General features: G+C 37.4%; 1 pseudogene across 1 annotated transcript; it reads right to left on the bottom strand.

Moving 5' to 3' along the window:
• Positions 1-11,575: 11,575 nt before the first annotated feature.
• LOC308630015 (3-hydroxyisobutyrate dehydrogenase, mitochondrial-like) lies at positions 11,576-15,481 on the bottom strand (annotated as a pseudogene). The gene is made up of 2 exons: positions 15,470-15,481; positions 11,576-12,609 (listed from the first exon to the last, which is right to left on the bottom strand). The product of its transcript is annotated as a 3-hydroxyisobutyrate dehydrogenase, mitochondrial-like (transcript).
• Between the last annotated feature and the right edge of the window lie 1,169 nt (positions 15,482-16,650).

Genomic DNA, 16,650 nt, shown 5'->3' with positions numbered 1-16,650 from the left:
AAAGGATTTAACTCCCATCTTCTACAGTAAAATTGAGAGGGGCTTCAACATATAATTTTTTGGGGGACACAATTCAGTCCATAACAACAACTTAAGATAACTTTCTCTGATTTTCAGTCTCTCACTAATACCTTCCTCTTTGTCTACAACTTATTCAAGTTTCCTTAATTAAATTTTGTTTTTAATTTTCTTACATTATCCCTTCCCTTTAAATGCTCTCTTCACTTCTTAGTTGACATTTCTTGGAAATGAAGGCACCTTTCCTCACAATGTATTGATTACTCTCCCCACTGTAACACAGCGTCTTCTCCCATGACTTTCCTGAAATGGTTCCATTTTTGTTCATAAAAGTTTAGTCATCAAATCAGATGGTTCATTTTCAGTTCCCATAGGATTTTCCCTTTGGGAAAAAACTGACTCCATTAAATGGTGCTTCTTTTAAAACTACCTTCCTTTATGTTTTATAGCAATCTTATGATTTCTGTTGGCATACCACCTACCTTCTTTCTGATCATTTTTTTAATTTTATTTTTTTCAGTTGTTTCTCTCCTCAATCCTTAGCGCTAGATACTACATACAGTTGGTCTTCTTCTCATCTCTTATATACTCTCTCTTACTCCAGCAGCTTTGTTTATCATTTAATATATTATCTGCCAGGTACCTTCCATCTGTTACCAACATCTCTCCCTCTGTCTTTGTCATTTCAGCCTTCGCTATGTTCTCTGTGCTCTCACAGGGAGATCTATTTAACACAGGAATCTCAGTGGAAAATACGAGTAACTTATTTCTCTACTAAGTAAAGCCCTTACAGATCATATGGTCCAGACCCATCTTGCAGCCACGTCATCTGGACTATGTGACCTCTAATGTCACAATAGCAGAGGACCAGACAAGAGGGACGTTGTCTCCTAATGACCTCAGCTCAGAAGTGATAGACTTTATTCTGCTTCTTTGCCACTGGCCACAACTAATCAAAGGAAAACAGTCTAACAACAAAAGAGGATGAAAACTGTAGATAAGCACATAGGATATTTGATGAGCGCTATCTCATGGGGACATCACCTCGCTTCAAACTTTTATTTCACAGAGAAAACACAGACTATAAAGCAAAAACACCGCTAACTAACTTTTTCCTTTACGTACAAGGATAGCTTTTCTACATAGTTTATAAATACCTATTCTCACTTCCTCAGTATCTTCCATTCATTTTCCCATCTCATTGGTATTGTTAAGGTTTTCCTCTTCAGTGATTTTATTTTGGCCCCCTCCCATTAAAAAGCTGCCCCACGCCCATTAAAAATTACTCTTGCTTGATGCCAAGTAATTCTCTAGCTACCTTTTCTCTCTTCTTAATTTCACAGTACAGTTTATCAAAAATTGTATTTATTCTCATTGTCTGTATTTTCTTATCTTTATATACCTTGTGACTCACACAATTTTGCTATTTTCTTTTCACTTATCTGCACTGGAATTGCATTCACCAACATTTAATTTGTGATTAAATTGAATGAATATTGTTTGGTCATTATGTCACCTTTCAGCAATATTTGATTTTGTTGATCAAACTTGTCATCTCAGAAAAATCTTTCACCTTATCAACAGTAGCATCTTAACCTGCTACTTCTTCCTCCTGCCTCTGGACATCCTTATCTGTTTCATTGGGCACTCTCACTTTGCCCTCTGCCAAGAGATGTGTATTTCTCAGAAGCTCTCTTCTGCCCTTGATAGATGGTCTCATCTACTCTTGTGATTCCAGCCACCATATATATCACAGATCTTGACCTAAAACTTACATATCTCTCTCCTGAGTCTCTTACAAACCTAACTAATTGCCAACTGAAAAACTCTGCCCAAATGTAACATGGACACTTCAAATTAATTATGTGATTTTATTGAACGATTAATTTTACCTTCAATACTTACTTCCACTATTCATCTCTCTACATCATTTATACCACCACTATTTGTACAGTTGTCCAAGTTGGATACTGGGGAAACACTGAAGACTCTGGACTCTGACAACCCTCAGAATGGGAGAAAATATTTGCAAACGAAGCAACTGACAAGGGATTAATCTCCAAAATATGTAAACATAAATAAATTTGTAAAATACATAAGCAACTCATGCAGATCAATATCAAAAAAAACCCCAATGAAAAAGTGGACGGAAGACCTAAATAGACATTTCTCCAAAGGTGGCCAACAAACACATGAAAAGATGCTCAACCTCACTAATTATGAGAGAAATGCAAATCAAAACTACAAGAAGGTATCACCTCACGCCGGTCAGAATGTCCATCATCAAAAACTCTACAAACAATAAATGCTGGAAAGCATGTGGAGAAAACGGAACCCTCCTGCACTGTTGGTAGGTATGTAAATTGGTACAGCCACTATGGAGAACAGTATGGAGGTTCCTTAAAAAACTAAACATAGAACTACCATGTGACCCAGCAATCCCACTCCTGGGCATATACCTGGAGAAAAGCAGAATTCAAAAAGATGCATGCACCCTAATATTCATTGCAGTACTATTTACAATAGCCAGGACATTGAAGCAACCTAAATGTTCATCAACAGAGAAATGAATAAAGAAAATGTGGTACATATATACAGTGGAATATTACTCAGCCATAATAGGGAATGAAATAGTGCCATTTGCAGAGACATGGATGGACCTAGAGACTGTCATACAGAGTGAAGTAAGAAAGAGAAAAACAAATATCGTAAAATATCACTTATATTTGGAATCTAGAAAATTGGTACAGATGAACTTATTTGCAAAGCAGAAATAGAGACAGATGTAGAGAACAAACACATGGATACCAAGGGGAGGAAGTGGGGTGGGATGAATTGGGAGATTTGGATTGACATATATACACCACTATGTATAAAATAGATAACTAATGAGAAACTATGGTATAGCACAGGGAACTCTACTCAATGCTCTCTGGTGACCTAAATGGGTAGAAATATAGAAAAGAGGGAATATATGTATAGGTATAACTGATTCACTTTGCTGTACAGCAGAAACTAACACAACATTGTAAAGCAACTATACTCTAATAAAAATTAATTAAAAAAATAAAACTCTGGACTCTGTATAATCATCCCTCACCTTCACAATTAATTCAGTAACCAAGTACTGTCTAACCTAAATTCCATCTATCTCTCAATATTGTCTGCTTTTATTCAAGCCTCTTGCCACTACTTGGTTCTGAGCTACATTTTCTCTTATTTATGGAATATATACAGTCTCTTAACTTTTAACAGAATAAGTCTTTTAACAGTATAAATATTCATTGAGTACCTACAACACTGGTAAATAAGCACATTGTTCACATGGAGTTTACAATGTAGTGGGGGAAATGAACTATGAAATATAACTATACCTCTCATAGGTAACTGGACAGACAAGTTTTATAAGAACACATGGAAAGGGAATGTAATCTCTAATGGAAGTCATGAAAAGCCAGATATTTGATGTTTATTTGGAAACTTATATGATGAGAGTGCATTCACCAAGGATTGAATGAGTAAAGAATGATGCAAATTGATGACATAACCTGGAGAAAGTTCAGCATTAAGAGAAGTGTAACCCTGAAGTCTATTGAGTATTGCTGAAAATTTATGGAAGAAGGAGATGCTAAGTAAGGAGAGAGAAACCAGATAAGGGTGGAATAGTAGGCAAGAGCACAGTGCTTGAAGCCTTTTCCCCAAAATTAAAGAGAAGCTATCGAAGAGCTCTAAGCTTTTGAGTGAAATTTAGGTTACAATGCAGAGACTAAACAAGACAGAAATAATACTGGAGTCAGGGAAAAAGTGAACTTGGATGTTACATACGAGTAAGAAATGTAAAATATATGACAATGGACATAGGGAAGAATGGACATATATGTGTGTGTGTGTGTGTGTGTGTGTGTGTGTGTGTATATATATATATATGTATATATATATATATATATATATATATATATATATATATAGTATAGTTATGACAACTCTTAGGGATTGTTCCAGAGTTTAAGGGAGGGGAGAAGAGTAAAGAATGACTCTCAGTTTCTTGCTTGGTTAATTGGGGTTAAAAGAGTTTGCAATAAAAAAGAATTAGCTTAAGTCATTTAATCATTTTAAGTGCATTCTGAATCCTATACAAATAAGTTTGAGAAATTTAAAAAATTGTGTTTCCTTAAGTTTTGCATATCTTTTGTTATGCCATGAAAATTCCCTTCTTTTTCATATGATTAAGGAAAAGTTATGAAAAAAATGAGATGAGAGAAAGTAAGATCTTATGAAAAATTATGAATGATCTTTACCTGTTTTTGTGCTTACTGTAATTTCTTATTGTTTATCTCTCTATATACATATTCTGAGATATCTTCTCAGACCTGCTGAACCAATCTGTGAGGATTAAGTTTAACTAATCACTCAGATGAAGCTAAAATTGGTTCATCTACAGGAATAACCAACATAAGAGAGCAGTCATGGTAGTCTCAAAATTAGAGAATAATACCCAATTATTCCCATTATGTCAAAGAGAGAATATGAGCAGGTACTTCAAGTATCCGAACTTCATATGATTAGATTCTGCAAAAGCATTTTAAATAGAAAAAATACATAGAAGAAAGGTTAAGACAGAACTTTCCTGGGATAAAATGGATGATATAGTTTCACCAGATGCCTTTACTTAGGAAAAAGAAATGTTAAAGAATTGTAACAGTATCCAACCTGGAAAACAAAATACAGAAATTTTCACCGCTAAGCCTGAGCTCAGTACAACTCTGATTTAGTGTTTTTTCAAGCCTTACACAGCAGTCTATATTTTAAAAATATTTATAAATAACCCATTTTGTAGGAAAACACCTATCTTTCATCATAAGAATTAAGACATTTTATTGCAGCCTAACTTTTACACTCCATTTTCTACCATTTGGCAAATTATACCCTACGCTCTAGTCCAAAAAATCTCATTTACAATCACTTAAATACACTATGTTGGTTCTCAAGTCCAGGATGTTCCTTCTGCCTGGTATGCTCCTGACCTTCTCTCCACGTGAAAAATTCCTACTGACATTCAAAACCTAATTCCAAGATCCCCTCATTGTTGACATCCTCTTCAATATCCCCTAGCAGGGTTATTGACTCCAAGTGCTATTTTAGAAAGTTACATTTTTATGATCTATTTATTTAATAGCCTATCCCTATTAGACTGTAATGAGTTGTTTATGCATCTCTCACACTCTCTTTTGAGTTCCTCTGGCCTTTATTTTTTCTTTTATCTCTTACCCATAAGCACAGTGCTTGCTCCATAGTACGTGCTCAGTGTGTTGGCTGAGTGAAAAAAGACACATTTTAGCTCTTTAATGTCTTTAATATCTTTAAGCTCTTTAAGCTCTTCACCTTTAATCATTTGTGAAATTTCATTTAAAATGACCTCAGCTTACCCTTTGTTTCCTAACTTAATTTCTAGTACTATAGAATGTACACTCAGAACACCGTCAGTGGCCTACAGAAACAGCGTTCTCACTGGACTTCATGCATATAGTTAACCCCTTATAACTTTCTCTGGCATACAACTGCCAGACATGTTCTTAAAAAAAAAAAAATGTACCAACCCCTCACCTATTGGAAAACTTCCAGAAGCTCTTCATTCCTTATTGTATCTTTTCTACTTGATTTTTCAAATACCTCTGTCTTACTTAATCTATTCAGAACTGCTTTTTCTACCTTTGGCTTTCATTTTCAATTTCATTCATATCATTATCTGCATTTACCCATAGAACCTAAGCATATTTCAGTTTCTTATGCAAATTTCCTCACTAGAGGTCAAAGGGGCAAGGACTATTGTGACAAAACATTAAATAAATAGACGATAGGATTTTGTTCTATTGGTCTGGGAAAATTACTACCTGAAACAAAATAATTCTGGGAACTGAAGTGATCAGAGCGGTCAGCTTTGTTTACTTCAGACTCAAATCAATGTATTGTCTTTACCTGAGCTCTGGTTACATTTAGAAAAAAGTACTGTAAATACAGTGAATGAGCAAGGCCACTATCTGATACGTGTCTGGATCCTTAGTATAGTAACTGGGGGAATGGTAAGCATAGATCAATATTTGCTGATTGATGACTCAATAGATCTGGTTAAGCCTCACCATCAGAATTCCAGATTTTTTAACAAGCTTCTCAGTCTTTTCATTCCAAAGAAGAAACTAAAGAAAACCAGATGACAAGAATTTCAAATTGTAAAATATCCTGGTTGTCAAATTTAAATAGGGATATCCTGTGCAATGGAGAGGCTGGCTGGTGCCAATTTCACATTTTGTTCTCTAGTGTCTGGGCGAAGCCTGCTCTGCCAGTGAGCTTTCAGGTTGAGAGCACTCCAGCTTCCACAGACACCCGAGAACTTTCTATTTTTCATGGTGTTCCTACCTTATCTAAGAGAAGGACTATATTCACAATGAAAGGAGTTATGATTAATCACCAGTAGAGAGATTCTTCCACGTTTTGGGAGCCCATGTTAAGAGTCTGGTACAGTCAACACTCCCTCTAAAATAGATCATGTATTGAAATGAGAAATCTGTCACCTAATATGGCCAGAGAGATGAAGGGAGTTGGCCCAGCTGAGGCCAGGAGACACCTCTAATTCAAAACCTCAACCATTAACATAGTGATTGTGATCAAGGAGACTTACAGCATGTAAGAGATTCAAAAAGCATATTAATCCACCTCCGGCAACACTGCCAGTTTAAAAGAATGATTAACCTTCTCTCCCACTTGATTCAACCTAGCTATGAATTATACCACTCTAAATGCTAGCAGACTCTATGCTTATGGCTTCCATTTGGTAGCACTTAGTATACACGAAAACTTTCTCCAAGAAGTAATTACTTTTGAAACCATAAACATTTCAGTTGGGAAAAGAGAAAAAGAAAGGAGGTGCAAGTAAAGGGAAGTAGGAAAAAATAAGAAAATACCCTCAGATATAAACACGTTGATTCAAAAAATAACTTAAAGGGGATTTAAACGATACTAGGTGAGCATTTATTCTGTTTCTGCTTTAAATAAAGCATTCTGTTCTATTTGTTAGGTGTTGAACTTGTTTATTATCTAATGTCTGTTAAAAACCTCTTGAAAAAGATGTATTCATTCTGGTATCCTAAGCACCTATCTGGATGAACAGCACAAGTAGTGGGAAGTCATGGGGCATAAAGGACCTTGCCAAGGCTCTGGAATCCATCTCTTACTTATGGTCTTTGAGACTCAGGCTCCTCCTCTATGTAGTGTTCATAAAACTTAGTGGAGATAGAACACTAGGGACACAGAAGGTCAAAGTAGGTATTTACTACTACTTTTCAAATATCTTCCTTTAGGAAAACAAATATATTTTATTTGCAATGAGGCTTTCTTGTGAATTTTATTCTTCTAAAGAAGAATATTTTTAGTGAACAATTTATTCATTTGCCTCCCTGTGCTACTTTCTTGACAATACTCAGGTAGGGGTGGTTTTCTCTCAAACGGTTACCTTCATGTGATTTGTATCTCAGACCTTCCTAAAAGCATGTTTTCCTGCTCTTTCTTTCCACCCCATACCAACTCTACATAAGATATTGTGATCCTCTATTAAAATGCACAGAACCCTGGGAAGATAAGGAGAAGCAAAATGTTTGTCACTGCCACCTCTGTTATGCATATATCAGAGGCTAAATGATAATTGATGAAGACAGAAATGGGAACCTGATTTCTGTCTGACTTCAGAAATCAGAAGTGTAGCTACTACAAGCTGATGAATTGGAACTCAGATCAAGGCCTAGAATGGAGAGGAGTCTTCTGATCAGAAGGGGAAAGTAAACAAAGTGCAGCGTTTAATTATTTAATAATAAGTAAGAGAATGACTATGGTGTTTTTACAGAACAAGATATAATATTGAAATAAAACCCCTCAATGTGACACAGAAACATAATGCAATCCTCTGAAGCTACAACCCTTCCTAAACGAAACCATACCATTCTTTTCACACAACCTGGAAAGTCAAAAGAAAGGGGATACTGATCTGCATCACACTGACATTAGATGCAGATCTAGTTTTAATGACGTTTTATTTCATGGACTGAAGTCTCCCCCCAAAAAGGGTAAGCTTTTTTCTCAAGAAACATCACTGTGTAATAATCAAGGAGCCAGGGATGGTGGTATTAATTGCTCTAAGTACGGGGATTTGTTTTGCAGAAAGAAGTACCAATCAGAAAGAGAATTGACCAATAATTACTTAACAAAACTGCTTCAGAAGTAGATTTCTAAATCTACTTTTAGACTAATTGATAGTTAGAAAAATCTTACTAAGTTTATTCATTAAGAGGAAATCTGTGCAAGCCTCTGAAACCAAGAGGTATTGCATCAAAAGAGATAAGGTCACTAGACACTTATGTAAGAGCCACTTCTTCCTCAAATGGCCACCATATAGTCATTTCTGACTATTACATTACCAAGAAGTAACAATGCATCTTTAGGAAACTAGTATGAAAGAAAAACATAATCACATTTTTTGCAGGTGACACTTTGATCTCATAGGTGTGTGTTAATTTTCCAAAGTTGGGACTGGATCCTGCCTTTAGAAAATGCTCCTTGAAATATCGCATTGAAAATCTTCTCTTTTACTCCTTATTGTAAACACTGTATATGTTTTTAAGAAGACCAATAAAAAACATGGACTATGAAACTATTTTTCCAGTAGTGAAATTGTGGAGAATACAGCTTGCATTTCCACTGTATTCCCGCAAAAGGAGGAAGTTCTTTTCCACAAAGACTCTCATCAGTGTTAACTCTGGGAGAGAAGTATTTGTAGTTGTCTCATGCTTTGTGGTGAGAGACTCGCACTTTTTCCCCTGTCTCTATCGTGGGAAACAGGGCACACTTTGGGCTGAGAATTCACGATGTGGTCGGAAAAAAAGAAACGAAAAATACCCTCATTCACACTGCTCTTTAACAAGTTCAGTGAATGGGCTTCAGGCATTCTAAACAGCAGCGATTAAAAAATAACTTTAAATTTCCTACATTCCTTCCAGTAGGATGAAAAGCTGAAGTATGTTAACTTTAATTTTATGGTTTGGGTGAATACTCCTTGTCAAAGCAGAAATCAGCCTCTTACAGGGAATAAGTGCTAATTAAGAAAAACAGAGTAAGCATGTTATATGAAGTATACTTGTTTCTTTCCTGTGCACTTTGGCTGCACAAGCTCTAACCACAGTTTTCGGAGCAACCATCAGTGCTCCCTAAGAATGCCAATGCAGTGTTCCTTCCAGTTAGTGGGGTGCAGAGACCAGTCAGAATGCTGATGCTTTCCACAAAGGAGATGGGGCTAGGGAGCCAAATGCAATCAGCGAATATTATATCTGTCTTGTGTGCCTGCTACAAAACAGTGTCCTCTCAAGACTACTCTATCCCTTCTTTGCTTTTTACGTGTATGTGTAAGTTTGTATATGTAAGCTTTACAAGTGTCTAATAAGAGAAAACTGAAAATGCCCAGGAAAAAGACAAAAGTGCTTCAACAGAGAAAGGTCTCCCTGTTCCCGTTGAAGAGGATATAGAGTTAATAACAGGAAATATACATCCCCTGAAACTGTATGAAACATGGATGCTTCCAAAATTTACTCAAAGTCTCACTGACCATTCTATAAGTAATTTTAATTATTATTTCTTATGATTATGGTAAATAAAAAGTCTCAGTGTTATGCTAAAAATCTTTAACACTTGTTGACTTTTTTGTTGATAGCTTTCCTCCTCCCAGCTCCAGCCAACAGTAGCAGTAACAGATATCCAGATCTTAATAGGATAGAAGTATAATGGTGCACTGAATATGGAAAGGAAGAACCAGTAATGGTTCCTATATATTCATAACGCAAATCAGAATCAAACTAAGGAATAAACTTCCCCAAGAAGAAGTTGACAGCAAATAGTTTCTCCTCTTAATGAATTGAGGAAACAACTTTGAAGTTATCCGTAGCCACCGCTTCTGAAGCAACCAATAGCTTTGTAACTATTAGTTTACTTGTATTAGATTAATTTATATTAGAGTTTATTTAATGCAATTGCTCACAAATTTTAAACCATTTTGTAGAGTAGTGTTCTGTATCTGTTTAAATGAAATGCTTTCCTAAGCTCAAGATCAGAGTTTTTATGTTGTGTAAATTATGAAATTACTGTGGAATATCTGGTAAACTCGATAGGAAACCCCAGATGTCAGCACTTTGCTGGACAAGATTTAAAGTGGCCCACACCATTAACTCTCATCAGGAGGAGTATCAGTGGGCTAAGTCATAAGGGCATGCCCATCCATTACATTCACCCAGGATAATGTGAGAGAGAATCAAAGGGCAGTCAGACAGGGACCTCTACGCTCAGATTCCACTGCCAAGAAATGGCTTAAGTCAGCTCTTGTTTTTGAAGAAAATAACACTTTAGGAATCAGACTGAATCCTATTTTAAGTTTTAGAGGAGGAAGGATACTATTTAAACATTGATGAAATGTGCCTCTTTTTTTGTAAATCAGCATAGAAATTTATTTGAATTCAAAATAATATGGTTATATTTAGTATAGTGTAATAATTATCTAAAGCACATATCATAGTTGGCTCTGCAACAGTTCTAAAGATGTCATTCTTTTGAAGTCAAAAAATATGCAGTAAAAAATACACAAGGAAGCAAAAATATGAAAAAAACAAGTTTGCTGAGTACGGGAAGTTGTTACACGACGGACACACCAAGATAATGTAACAGAGTCCAAATTACATAACATGCAGCAAGGAGTTCTCTTGCTTTAACAACTTCTAGAAAATAAACCAGTAATCTCAATGCAAGAAAATATCACCACTGGGTTAACAGGACAAATTTTCTGAGGGACACAGGTAGTAATTCACTGTACTTCCCCTTTCTCTCATACCTTTTCTCACACCAATTTCTTTTATTTCCTCGAGGATAGATTTTATCTTGTTGAAAAAAAAATGTAGTTTTATTTGTAAAGTGGAGTAAATAATATCCTGAGTGAAGTAGGCAGCGTGTTAGCTGAAGATGCTCAGGAATCAAACTTTTGATAAAGGTCAATCAGCTAGTTAGCTAGCAGTTACCATCAGTGGCTTGCAGAAAAAAAAAATTATAGATGATATGTTTGCTAAATCGATAAAAAGAATAAGCAGTTTAAAATGGGTTAAAAATCCCAGGATTTATTGTGACCTAGACCAGAGGTCCCTGAACTTTTTGGAACCAGGGACAGGCTTCCTGGAAGCAAATTTTTCCAGGGAGGGGGGGCGGGCTGTTTGAGGTTCAGGTGGTAATGTGAGCCATAGGGAGCTGCAGATGAAGCTTAGCTGGCTTGCTTGGGACTCACCTCCTGCTGTGAAGCCCAGTTCCTAAGAGGCTGATGACTGGTACCCATCTGAGGCCAAGGGGTTGGGGACCCCTGACCTAGACACTCAAAAGCAGACAGCTGACCTTTGATTAAGACTATTTTCCTGTGGAGTGAGCCATAAGGGGCTCCAAGACACAATTTTGTTTCAACAGTGTTCACAACCAGAGGGCAAACTCAGAATGTCTCCTCCTCTTGCAGAAACTGGGCCACGGATGAGAAGTCTTTTTTTGAGTAGCCCTTCCTGCACATCATCCCTGCAGATCTGATGGGCTTGACTGCCCAGAAGGATTGGGCTCTTCGTGCTGGTAGCAGAGCCTCATGCTAATCCCAGATCCTTAGCCATGAGAGTTGCTCCATATCTGCCCTGATAGTAATTAGCCAAGGGAACTCCATCCATCACCCCAGGTACAAGATTATAAGTGTCACTTGACCAACATTGTCCTGAGCTCATATTTAGGATTTTAGCCAAGAGTTTTGGGTCAAGACCTAACCTGAGTCCCAGATTCATACCTTCAGCAATTCCAATCCTACTAATAGCTAACAGCAAGTGTTTGCAGATCTGCGAAGCCTGGCCAGTCCCAACAGCCCCACGATGCACCACATGGGAGCCCATGCACCACAGCAGCTCAATCCCTCCCATCCTAAATGTGAGGTTGCCAGACCGAGCCGTTCCCACACCACCAGAAACAGGGGCATCCGTGAAAACTGCTCCCATTTTCTCAACTTCTTTGGCCAATTCTCTCAAAACCATAGGATCAACAGTACTGGAATCTATTAATAGTCTTTCTTCACTTTTTTTTGAATTCCATTTGCTCCAGAATAAGCTTCTAGCACATTGATGCATTGTAATAATTCTGTCAGCTTTTTCAGCTACATCTGCTGTGGAAAACACTACCGGGTTCACCTGCATCTAGAAGCTCTTTGCGTGCATCAGGGAACACATCATCAATAATGAGTGGCTAGCCATGTTTCATGAGCTCTTTTGCCATTGGATTCCCCACGTTGCCTACTCCAATGAATCCAACTGGAGTCTTGGAAGCTATTGACCTAGAACACAACACTGCAAGGCGGGTCACCGCCGGCTGCTGCGGACGACTCCTGTACCATAGGCTGGAGGTGGCTCCACGGAGATGGAAGGAGGCTGCCACGCTGCCCGCACCCTTCCTTCCCACGGTGACCTCCTCGACTCCTGGCTCACCCACTGGCTGCTATAGGGTGCGTGGTGCGGAGGGCCGGCTCGGCTGTGGCGATTCTTAATACCCCCCTTTGTTACTAGGTTACACATACAATTTCACCTAGTGAGCGATTTAACAGAAGGAATTTTTTTTCTACGGCATTTTTGTGGCACAGAGGATAGAAGCGAGGTCACTTTTTCTTTGAAAAACTGAATTAACAATTTATAGAAAGTCATGATTCATTCTACAAATATGCTGAGTCAAAGAAACGTGAAAATTGATGGGGTGGAGGAAGAGCGTTAGACTTCCCTGATGCTCAACTGGGACCTTTCTTCTGGTGTCAGAACATGGTTGTGTAACTCCTTTAACCCCAGTGGATTTTCCAAAAATTCCAGAATCTTCAGATTTTGGTAACCCCTGTTTAATGTCTTTGCCCCCCCCCATGCCAACCCCCCACCCCACCCCGCACACATTTATTTTTTACCAGTTGTCTTCCGGGGTGTTTTTCTTTATATAGTTATTGCAGCAGTTTGTTAGACTACTGACCCCCAGTGCAAATGCCCCTCCCCCCCGTTTTCTCACCCTGTGTAGATTTGTTCCACCTTGACCTGGGCTTGGTCACTTGACTTGCTTTGGCCCAATGGCATATCAAGTGCTGAAGCTTGGAGAGTACTCGTGCTTTAGGGCTTGTCCTCATGGAAACCTGACATGTTAGGAAGCCTGGCTAACCTAGTGGAGACTAGGCACAGGCCACAGCCAGCACCAATGGCCAGACATGTGAAAGCAACCAGTCCCAGTCCAGCAACCAGATGATGGCAGCCTCAGTAGTCACCTCAGGTGAAAGCAAGATAGATCTACCCAGCAGATCGTAGCCCATTCTGCTGATTCACAAATTGTGAGGAGATAAAGTGCCTGCTGTTTTAAACCACCAAGCTTAGGAGTAGTTCATCACACAGGAAGAGATATAACTATCTTCCATTTTATACCATGTTTCCCCTCAAATGATTGTTCCTTTATCCAAGATTCTAGAAAAGAAATAACAACTGATGAGGCTGATAGAGCCTTAACATTTTTTAAAAGTTTTATAAACTTTTTAAATAACTGTTAATAAAATCAATATTTATTTGATCACAAAATTATTTCCTTCAGTTACCTTAAGAAGTAATGCAGAATTGTATTAAGTTTATAAATTTGGAGGCTCTAAAAATGTGTTATTCCTTGGATTCAAGTCCTAGTGTACTTTATGTGGGCATTCATGTTTGCAAAATGATTCCAGGAAATTTGCGATTTCATTTTACAACTTTGGCCTAAGGAGTCTTATGATATTTTACCTGAGAAAAATAATACATTAATTCCACTTTCAGCTAATAAACCCATGGCTTCCTGTATTTTCTAAATTCCCTATCAGTAAAGAAGACTATGTATAGCGTACAAGACTGTCATGATTAAGAGGAATGTAGTACAGAAAGAGCCTGTCAAATTAGGCATTGCCCAGTCATGTCAGTATACTAACATGGGGAGCCACAGGCAGCTTGAAGCCTGGAAAAAAGACAGATACAATGTAATGATTATCCTAAGGATCCGGATAATGATTCCTATGATTTTGTTTTAAATATTAATGGCAGAGGATTCTGGGGAAATGATGGTGGCTACAGAGAAGATTTTTATCCCTGAATATGCCACCTCTCCCCTAAATACACAACCCCCCAACCCCCCAAAAAAGAAAGAAAAGCATCTAGGATAGCAAGGTCAAAAACCTACAGGCAACATGTACAACAAGGTGTCCACATGAAATGCAACATAGAGCCAGGTAGGAACAAATCAACAACAGGAAAAAGACCTACATATGTGTATCCCAAGGTGTGTGGGAGGAAGACGAGGGAAGGACTCTCTCTCTCTTTCAGGAGAGCCAAAGGTTACTATGGTTCAAGAACTCCTTGAGATTGAAAAACTCACTGAGAACAGCGGCAGAAACCGGGAGTGAACGTTGCAGGCTCCACTTTGCGGCTGAGTGCAAGAACTTTGAAATGTTCTGAGGATGCCAAGTGTTCTGTGGTCTGTGAAACCATGACACCTATCAAACCAAAGCACCATTCCAGAACAAATCCCCGTACTCAACAAGGACAGGAAAGAGGAGGCCTGGGTAAATGGGCATAGGAGGGCCGAGGAGGAAGATTTTAGAAATTTTAACGTTGTTTTTTAAATTGTGTTGTGAAAATAATAGAAGATAGTGAGCTCTGGAGTTCTGAAGCTAGAAATTATATTCTGATCTATGTTTCTCTCCTAAAGTGGAAACTTATTTCATTTAAAAATGAGTGACAGAAGAGTATTCCATTCACATCCTGTAGAAAATCAGTGAGAAAAAAGAAGGGTGAAAAGAAAGTTCCAGCAAATCTTGAAAGCGTGACAGAAAGACACGTCCACAGAAGAAATGAAATTTATCGCCTGATATTGCGTAAAAAGTAAAAGAAATTTTAAAAGGAATAGAAACTGGTTTTAAGGAAAACATAAAATAAATTAGAAAAATTCAGAAAGGAAGTGATTGGAGAATAGCAAGATTTGAAAAGATGAAAGAATTCAGTAAGTAATTTGTTTAAAAAAAAATCATGTCTCGAGAGAAGGTTAAACTAGAAGGAACACAAGTCTGAATAAACACAGTGGATAATGTCTCCTTGGAGAAACAGCTGATTTCAAATCCAGCATGAGAAACGAAAAGATGTTCCTGTTACATCTTTCCATACAAGAGAGCTGGGAAGACTTCAAAGACTATTGTGGTTGTGTGGAAAGGACTCAGGAGCCAACTTGAACAGGATCCGTGAACCTAAGAGGGGACAATCTCTGCAACGATATTTATAAAAACCTCACTGAAAACAACAGCACAGAAAGAAAATACCTCATTAGTCATCTTCGGAAGCTACTTTGGAGTCAACCTTTCTCTCTCTTTTTTTTTTTTCTTTTTTTGTAAAACTGGTAAATAAAATAAAAGCAACATTTATTCTTCCTTTCCTGATTAAACTGTAACTCAGGGCAACCAAATAGTTGATGAAATAATGTTCAAGCTAGTAAATGAATAATAATCTAATTAGTAGAATATCACCATTTTGTACCCTTAATAAATAATGGATCTAGACATTGATCATTAATGGCTGCAACGTCACAGTAAGACAGACACTTTATAGTTCCTTTTGGAATTCATCAATATTATCTATGAAGTAAACTTGCCAAAAAATCACACCTGAATTATGTCAGTGCTCTAGATCTATCTACCGACTGACAGTAAATACATGGGCCAAAGGAACATAATAAATATATAATCATAAAGGGGATGCAATCAGCATAATCCAGACAATTGGGAACCCTACTGGATGAATGTTTTGAATTCAGTGACAAATACTTGCAAGAAAAATGAGCAAATTTAGTTCTTTTAAACTTATACTTTAAAAGAAATTGTGTTTGGATCAGCAATCAAATAAATAATGGTTATTAAAATAAAAATACATTTATAGGACAATCAAGGAAACATGAACTGACTGGCTATTTGTTGATATTAAGGAATTATTATTATTTGGGGATGTGTGATAATGACATAGTTGAGCTTAAAAAGGACAGTTCTTGCATTTTAGAAATATGTATACTGACATTTTCACTGAGAAAAATAAACCTGGGATTTGCTTTAAAATTGCTGGGGATTATGGTGGTAGTATTAAGAGAGGGTACAGAGAAAATATATTGGCCTGAAATTGATATTTGATGAGAACAATTGAGGAAAGTTTCTCCTTCTTTCTTTTTACTTCTGTAGATGTTTGAAATTTTCCATACTAAAACATGTTTTATAAATGTAGATGGCTTGCAATTTGCTCTTCTGAGCTCTCAGGAGGCAAAAAGCCATTCTTAAATTAGGAGCTTTCTTCTCTAGCCAAGAATTCTAATGATAATTTTGTCCCAACTGGCCAGAGCACTCAGATTGCTCTGAGATCTGTTGGTGGAAAAAAAATCAGCACAAACAATAAAGAGGCTCTTTAGTCTTAGAAGAAAACAACAAAGAGTAAAGGCTGGTGCTAGGTCTAGGGCAAT

This window comes from Mesoplodon bidens (assembly GCF_964165515.1).
Source record: "Mesoplodon bidens genome assembly, chromosome: 16".
NCBI classification, from domain to species: domain Eukaryota; kingdom Metazoa; phylum Chordata; class Mammalia; order Artiodactyla; family Ziphiidae; genus Mesoplodon; species Mesoplodon bidens.
Note: the sequence above shows the minus strand (reverse complement) of the source record. Positions and strands in the feature narration are given on the sequence as shown.